Below are 9,284 nucleotides of genomic sequence, written 5' to 3' on the forward strand. Positions count from 1 at the left end.
GGTCCATTAGTGAGAAGGAAAGCCTCACTGACAAGTAGAGATATAGGTGCGAGGGGTCAGGAGTTGAACTTGACTTTCACATTAAAAGTCATGATTTGCATTAAATTGTAGGAGCCTATGGTGTACGTTTAATAAACTGTGAAAGAGTGTGATAAGCAGTGAAAAGGCTTTTTTCACCTTAGCAAAGTGAAAAGTCTAGAAAATGGTGTTTAATAATCCGTGATAAGTCAGGTAGGAACTGAAATATCTCACCTCTTCTCATCCTGGTGATAAGTACACAGAAAGTAATGGGAATGTACCTATATTTATGAATTAAATAATTAACCACCTGCTGTCCAGGCGTTGTAATTAAAGGGCCGGACAGTGGACGGAATGTGGGTGGGCGTTTTTAAACGTCCTAACCAGCCCAGCTCGTGCCCGCCGCTATGCGGCACGCACGAACGGGAAATCGGCTTTGAATGTAAACAGCCAGCGGTGGCTGGTTACATACAAGCGTTCAGACGTCTGTAGAGACGCCCAATCGCTTGTAATATGCGCTGTGCCCGGACAAACTACAGTTTAGACAAGCTGCGGTGTTTTACAGGCAGATGCAGTGAACATTGCACTCCACACATAACAGTCTGTAGGACCATTTCGCCACCATGGTCCGCCATTTATAATGCATTAATAAATGCTGCTGGTGTGTTTGCACACACACAGTGCTGATGCACCTATCTCGGGACAGCGGGCTTTTTTCAGGGACGCCAAACATTCTAATTTCCAGCATGTGTCAGAGTGCCCACTTACATTGCTTGGCTCATCATAGTGCCCCTTCAGAATGTTTAACCCCATCACTGCCTCGCATTGTGGCCGCCTCTGGTAGTTTGATTCATGTTTTTGTACTAGTACATGCTGAACAAATCGGAACATGTAAATCCTGCTTTTTAGCAATTTTCATCATTTTAACAGAAAAATAACTGTTGCACTTTGCTATAGAGGTGCTTTGTAATATTGTTATTGGGTGGTTTGGCAGAGTAAACTATGATCCCCACATTGCTTTCTCTACTGGTCACCGTGACGACTTATCTCAGCCTTTCACAGCTGTTTCGTGTGATAAGTTTTCTTTTCGCAGGTTATTAAACAGCCTCTGTGCAGCCGAGAAAAACAAAGATATCTGCTGAGTAAAGTTAACTTGTGATAAAGCTAGTTTTATCACGGTTTATTAAACGTACACCTAAATCTTTGGATCATTTGAGATGGATGTTTCACTGAAGTTAATCTCTGCTTACACATTTTTGATTTTTCCTGATTTGCAACTGGTTAAGTTTAAGCTTTGAATACACACACACTTTTTCCGAAATTTTCACTAAAGTCCCCATTCACACCTGAGCATGACTCAAAAATGCAAACCGTGCTTGCTGTGCCATTACCAAATCACCCCAAATGCGGCCAGGATAAAGTGCATTTTTCCTCTGCATTTGCACATGTTAAAATGCCAAAAAACCCATACATACATGAAAGTGCATGAACGTGACACGTGTTCACACTTCACATTCAGGTGTGAATGGGGACTTACACTTACAGAAGAAGTGGGATAAAATATAAGAAGCCAAGTTCACTTTGCTCATCCACTTTTTACATTCTATTATAATCAATATTTTGTAAATACTTGCTTCCATATAGATAATCCATAATAGAAAACTAGAAGTGAGTATGTAATATTTGTAGGAGTTAAAAGGACGTAGGTACGGGGTCCAGAATAAGGAAAGAGATCTAGAAGAAAGTTCTATTTTGAGAAGTGGAGTACAAGCTTTCACAGCTTGTCCAAGTAACATCTAATCCATTGAGAAAAGTATACACAGCTGAGGAGGATCATGTAACCTTCAAGATCTTAGTGTACAATGTTCAACCCTAATCAGTCAGCAGTAATGCAAAGTCAGCTAATATTGTTGTTTTCCCTCACATTTATTCTCTAAAATAAACTGCCGTTAAGGGGAACGTTTCTGGAGGGCAATTATGGAAACCAAAAATGTAAATATTGTTTAACTAGAAAATAAGTTCTAATAAAACCTACATAAAAAAGGTGATAATTTTAAAGCTACATGTGCATTAATGTAGTGCCTTTATTTTTCAAGTCAGCTTGCAACACTAAGGGACCTATTTTGAAAGGTTATCACACAATGTTTCCCCAGGATTTACCCCTTTTTCTGATTGAATCCAAAGGAAATGAATCATACCACAGCATTGCCCTAAAATCACAGTAACTGCACGCTGTGTGTGCCCATGCTTTGAGTTGCCATTTATTTAAATGGCACCCCAACATACATCTCAGTGAGAGGCTGCAACACATGGTACTGCAATACCATGCTTTGCATTCTAAAAAGTAGTGCATGCATTATTTTTTTTAACTGTAACGCACTGTGCTGTGCCGTAATGCATTCCCACCAGGACAGGCGCAACACACCAGTGCACCTAGCGTGTGGTGCATTGTGCTGTGCAAAAGCATACCCTAAAGTCCATGACTTTAACACAACACTATGGTGGGAATATATATATATATGCACTATGTGGCTCTCCATTAACCCCCCCATCTCGCTCCCAGAAATGTGCCCATTGAAATTTACTGATATTATGTTGAAACAGAGATTTTGATGACAGTTCTGAAATTCTTAGCATATACTGGGCAAGGGCAGCTCAAGGAATACTTACTATAGCCATCCTTATGCCAACCTTCCCACGTGAATACAATAGCAATGTGACCTTATTTATTCTAAATAGAACACATTATTGCACCTAAGCCCTGTTTCTAGAGTATCTTCTACAAAATGCTAAGTGGCAAATGCCAAATGAGTGCTCATGGAATACCAGTATTAGCTGTGTGACGAAGATTAATGCATTCCTTCCTGAGAGATGAGCTTGAAAAGGCATCTGTAATGTGAAGCTCATCAGTAAGCAATATTAGTCTCAGTGAGAATGGCAACTTTGTTTCTTCTCAAATACTCAGCAGTATTATAGCTCTAATGCGTGCTGATTACTGAACCACCTGAAGACTGCTTATCTATATCTATCCAACAACTTGCTGAGGAATTAAATTACTGTACGGTGTACAAAGGTTTTGCCTTTATTAAAGGGTCAAGGCTGTTTATATCTTTGTAATCTTCTGAGGAGAGATCTGTACACCACCTATCCAGGCACTGTTGGGATCGCAGTCCTCCTGCTACAATAAGAGTACTCCTAGGTGTATCAATGAAGTATGTATAATCAGCCTCAGAAAAGTTAAAGGCAGAACCTAAATGTTATCTAAAGCAGTGGCGTAACCAGAGTTATGGGCGCCCGGGGCAGAACATTTTTTTCCGCCCCCCCCCCACATTTTTTAAAATTTTAGTTTTGGATATCATAACTTAGGGTTAGAAACCCTATCGGGTTTTTCATGCTGTCTGTTTCAATGCCAGAATCTATTTTCTCTAGTGACCATTCTCACCAGGACAGACAGATAATTATGCAAAACACAATTTAAAAAGTTGCTGCTTAAAATATACTTGTTTGGCCTTTTCCTCCATCTTGGAATCCAGTGCGGTTCTGTCTGCATCTGGACATTACAAATACAAAATGTCTGGCAGTAAAGCGACCTTTGCTGGCTGCAAGAGAGGCCTCAGGAATCAACGGGAACACACAACCCTGCTGAAAATTGAAGGGGTCTATGCTCGAGATGAGACAGATTTCTACTTGGGCAAGAGATGTGCCTACATCTACAATGCAAAAAATAACACGGTGACCCCACGCGGTAAGCCTAATAAAACTCGTGTGATCTGGGGGAAGGTGATAAGAGCTCATGGCAACAGTGGCATGGTCCGTGCTAAGTTCCATTCCAACCTGCCAACCAACAGCCTGCAGGCAAGACCCTTTCAATTGTCTGCTTAGGATTTTTGTTAAAGCTAGGCCCAGCCCACTGACAAAAAATCTCATCAATGATTTGCTAGACAACAATCATGCAAGACCAGCTCATACTGAATCACTGACAACTCACTGGATCTCTCAACGTGTTGGTCCAGTAGTTGAAGAGATATCACTGGGGACAATGGAGTAACACTTGAACCTCCACTGGTCTAATGCTGCAGTCACAACCTGGTAAACTCAATTGGGGGTACCGCTTACACTACACAAGGTCCAACTTAGTGGAGGCACTGCCAGAGAGACTGTACTATTGTTCAGTTCTCCCATTTAGTAGGGGCACGGCCTTCAGTTTACCATTCAGATGCATTATGTTTCATTACCCTGAACAGACAAAATATCTAGTAGTGTTTAACAACAGGGCTAAAGGTAGTATTAAACTCTCAAACTTTTTTTCAATAAGGAATCCAGATCAAACAAATATACATTGCTCAGAAAAGTATGTATTTATATATTTTGACCAAGGACTTACAGTCATCATGTTTCTGAACAGCTGGTTTCAAGTTTCTCAGCTCAGCTTCCCTGAACCTTCTCTCCAAAGCAAGATCACAAGAAACAGCACAATCTCTAGCCACTGTTCATGTACTAGCTTGTAGAAGGGTAGAGGGAGGAGAAAGGGCCAGGAGGGATTTGCTGTTCCTATATGTTTGTGGAGACACACACAGCTTACTAACACGCACAAAGGTGGCTCCATAGAGCTTTCCTTGAGAAAGGAGCCACCCTAAAGCAGTATATCAGGGCCAGTGCTCATGAGACCAGCTGATTCTTTTAAACATCAATAAGCAGCAACCATTGTAAGTGATTTCATCAGCATTTGCAATAGCTTAAAACCCATTTTACATGAATATCACTTAAGGCTGGGACACCATCATTTACATAGGCCTTTGCAGGGAACCAGACTGACATGCGGCAGTTGTGGGAGAATTGCTGTGTCCATCCAGTGGGGACTTTCTGTTATCTGCTCTGCAAAAGAACCAGCCACAGACGGACTGGACCACCAGGTCCACCCAAGAGGTAATCGCCTGCCCAACCTTGCCTACTAGCAGTGAAACAGCATCCCCTTATTACTCTGAGTGCCAAGGGGAAACCCATGAAAGTTCCATGATTCCAGGTCCTACAAGTAAATGAGAGAGGTTTAACCTGTCATGCTGCTTTGAGATCACCTTTGCTGCTAGAATTGCAGGTTCTTCAGTTATCAACAGAACTGTCTGTTTTCTGGAATAAAGCAATTCAGTGCCTTATATTTTTCATCACTAGGTAATCAAATATTTGATCATACATAGGTAGTGGAATATGTTTTGTTGGAAAAAATACTGTAGTTGCAGATCAAAAGATTTAATGTTGCACTAGCATGTTTAAACTTTTTAATGCTCTACACTGACTGCTTTTAACCCACTAAATTTCATTCCTCACCTATGTTGGGGGTGTAAAATGTTAGTGAACACACTGAGGGTTATTCACAAAGCTGCCAATGGCAGCCATGTGCATAACCGACCCGAATTGAAGTGAGCCGAACGCTGTTCGGCTATTCACTTCAGGCTTGTACGGCTGATTTCAGCCGTACATCGGCTGAAATCAGCCATACATCGGCTTGCTTCAGCTGGCTTCGGGTCGGCCGAACTTGCTCTGCATTTTCGGCCGACCCGACTCAGCCGATCCAACATCTGGATCGGCTGAGCTGAACCTCCGGCAGCCTGCTCGCTGCTGTTCGGAATATTCTCATAGGGGCCGAACATCAGTGAGTGAATAGCCGAGCAGCATTTGGCTCCGCTATTCTGCTCAGTACCTCCGTGGTACCGAGCAGAAAAGAAAAACAGTAAAAAAACGTAGTAAAAAAAGTTGAAAATGATTGGGCGGAGCTAGCAGTGATCGCTAGCTCCGCCCAACTGTTTTCTATTGGCCGGGACCAGCTGCCATTACAAAGAGAGCTCAGCGGAGTCAGCCGTGATATCAAAGCCGGCCCTGCTGAGCTCTCATCGTAATGACAGATCAGCGGCCACTTGCAATGACCGATCAGGGTCCCCTGGTTACCTGGTAACCAGGGGAAGCTGATTGGTCATTGCAAGTGGCCGGAGCCAACCGTGAGATGACGGATGGCTCCGCCCAGTTGTCAGTAGCAGGCTTTCGGCCGGCCAATGGCCAGCAGTTCAGCCCGCTTCGGCTTTTAGCTCGGCTCAGTCGAGCTGAAGCATATGCCTTCGGCTCGACCAACTTCGGGAGCTGTACGGGCTATTCACTATAGCCTACTGAATCGGGGGGCTCGGGCAGCCGAAGCTAGCTGAAGGATCAGCCGGAGCTATGGCTGATCCTTTGGCTAGCTTTGTGAATAACCCCTACTATGTAAATAGGTAACAGAATATGCTTTTAAAAGCATGAACTGGCTGAAGAACTTAAAGTGGTAGATTTCCAATGATAGGCCATATAGCATAGGGTCTCTCTATTTTTCTCACTTTGCCAATCCTGCCACACCAAAGTGATGGAAGGAGGACCACACATGATCAGTCTAGCACAGTGGTGGCGAACCAAGGTTAGCACATACCCACACCATAGAATCGCCCTAGACTCTTCCCTCATGCTACTAACCACCATTGAGACTGGTGAAGCCCTTCTCCACCTAAATGTTATGTCAATTATAAAAAGGCCCTCTATAGATTATTACAAACTGTAGTGTAAAATAATGACTCTCAAAATGTTTTCAGTTTTTGTTCATGTAATTTAGTGCATTGAGCCCTGTCTGACCCTGATGACCACACTCATTCCTAGAAAATGACAGTTGGAATCTGAAAGTCTAACAGGGTTATTCACTAAAGGGTTTCGAGAAGGCAGGAGAAGTGAACAATCTAGGACAATATAGCCGAACTGGAAAGTGAGCTGAATTGGAGAATGTTTCCTAATCAGCTATGTTGTCCTAGATTGTTCACTTCTCCAAACTCTTCACCCTTTTGTGAATAACCCTGTAAATCTGGTTGTTGGTTTGGGGGAAATTAATGTTCTTAGTAAAAGCAAGTTGACACATAAGGTTTAGTGAGAGAAAAAGGAAGGCTGTCACTGCCAAAGAAATATGCTCTGCAGTGGCGGAACTACCGCCGGTGCAGGCGGTACCGGGGCCTGAGGCTGTGGGGGGCCCAGTGGGGTCTGGTCCTGGGCACCCCCACAGCCACTTTAGGGCCCTTTCAGACTTGTGCTTTGCTGTAACGTGTTACTGCAACATATGTGCCATGGTGTGGTACATTGTGGAGTCATTCATTTAGACACACACTAAACCAACACACCTGAAACACCTGAAATGTTTTATAAAGTTTTGTACCTGCAGCTGAACATAAAGCTTATCTTAAGCAATGTCCTGCTCATTGAGTTCAAGACACCAAAGGGGCCAATACAATCAGTGTGGCTCTTGATCCAACTCTGAGCCTTTCTCAACCATTTGATTTGATGTGCTTTTGGCAACTATAACAAGATTTGCATCATTCAGTGCAAATATTTTTGCAGCTATTATTATTATTATACAGGATTTATATAGCGCCAACAGTTTGTGCAGCGCTTTACAATATAGGGAAGACATTACAATCACAATACAATTCAAGACAAGGTGGTAAGGAGGGCCCTGCCCCTGAGGGCTTACAGTCTAAAAGGGAGGGGGAAGTGATACATGAGGAGGGAGCTGCGTGGGGATGAATTGTTTGAGAACGTGATAGTCGAGCAGTTAGGTTGAGGTGGGATAAGTTTCCCTGAAGAGATGAGTCTTTAGGGATCGCCTAAAGGCAGTCAAGGTGGGCGACAGACGGACAGGTTGGGGTAAAGAATTCCAGAGGATGGGAGAGACAGCTCACATAAACAGGACCAACATATGCACTAAACCTGATACTACCTGCATTTTGGAGTGATTTACATCCTGTTTAAATGTTATTTTGCAATGAAAAAATATGTAATCCTAACAAAGAACCTCTGCTAGTTACTCCCTTTTGGTCAGTTAAATGTACTATTGAAGGGCATTTTTTTTACTGACCACTGACACAGGGGTATTTTTTTAATCCCCACTGACCACCAAGATTTGGGCACTTATAAAGCACATGTACTAGGTGCTGCACTAGATCGGTCCACTTGGATCTGCTGACAGGGTGTACACACCAGCTCGCAACCAGGAGGAACTTGTACTCCCACTGACTTCCATTGCTAGAGCATTTTTCTACTCCTACTGATCACATTTCAGCCACCAAGTAGAGCAACAGTGAGCGTAGAATGCAAATATAAAGACGTTCTACCTTCTCAGACACAGTATTCCATGGGAACCGTGATGCTCAGCATAAGTCTCTGCCAGGCCCAATCAGCAAAATTAAGTACAAAAGAGCTGGCACTCGTAGGAATCCTCTTAATGGCGTAAAAGGCATAAATGCAACTAGAAAGATTGCTAACATGTTTCAGTTCACCAAGGCACCTTAATCATAGCCATAAAATCACAAAAATAAAAGCAATAAATATAAATACACAAGAGAACACCCACTGAGAAAACCCTCCTGCATGTGTGCACATATACCTGCTGAGTTAAACCCTTCAATGCTAAAACAAGAAATAACAAATTTTAGGCAATCCATTGTGCCTTAATTTAAAGCAGAAGGGGTTAAATCACTCAAAGATACATCACACTTGAGAGTGACACAGGTAAAACAAACAGAATTTCAACACAATGCATGTCATTATATATAGCAGGATTTCAACACAACGCATGATATCATTAATTAATATAAATATTACCTAGGGATACACCAATACTGGTTTTTCGGTATTGAGTACGAGCAGTGGCGGACCTAAGGAACAAAGGGCCCTGGTGCAAGATTTTTATTTGCCCCCCCCAAAAACACAAACACAGCGCTCTCCTCCCGTACCGCTTGGCCGACTTTCACTTTCTCTCTGGCAGAAAAATTGCACTTTCGGCATTTAGCTAAAAGTGAAATTTTTGGCCGATATGTTTTGGTGGACGATATATCGGTGCATCCCTAATATTTACAATGCAGAATGGCACAGGCTATAGAGGACTACACATCCCAGCAATACTTTATATAACAATAGCATTTCTGTATAAAGTACTGCTGAGATTTGTAGTCCTCTATAGAGGGTGCCATTCTGCATTGCTGCAACACTACTTTATACAACATTAGGCTACAAATAATAATTATTTTAATGAATTATTTACCCCCCCTTACCTCTTCTGTCTTCAGCTGTTTCCTGCGTGTGTTCTGTTTGCTGGGTCCTCACTACCATCCAAAAGCAATGGTTGTTTTTCGCACACGTAGGCGCTCCGACGCCTGTGTATCTGGGGAGCGGGGGACTTAAACATTTTTTAAATGTTACTTTAA

General features: G+C 42.7%; 1 pseudogene; it reads left to right on the forward strand.

Annotated features, from left to right (window-relative positions):
- The first annotated feature begins 3,588 nt into the window (after positions 1–3,588).
- LOC108786948 lies at positions 3,589–3,900 on the forward strand (annotated as a pseudogene).
- The last annotated feature ends 5,384 nt before the right edge of the window (positions 3,901–9,284 follow it).

Source organism: Nanorana parkeri, unplaced genomic scaffold (genome assembly GCF_000935625.1).
Source record: "Nanorana parkeri isolate BGI_ZX_2015 unplaced genomic scaffold, ASM93562v1 scaffold236, whole genome shotgun sequence".
NCBI lineage: Eukaryota > Metazoa > Chordata > Amphibia > Anura > Dicroglossidae > Nanorana > Nanorana parkeri.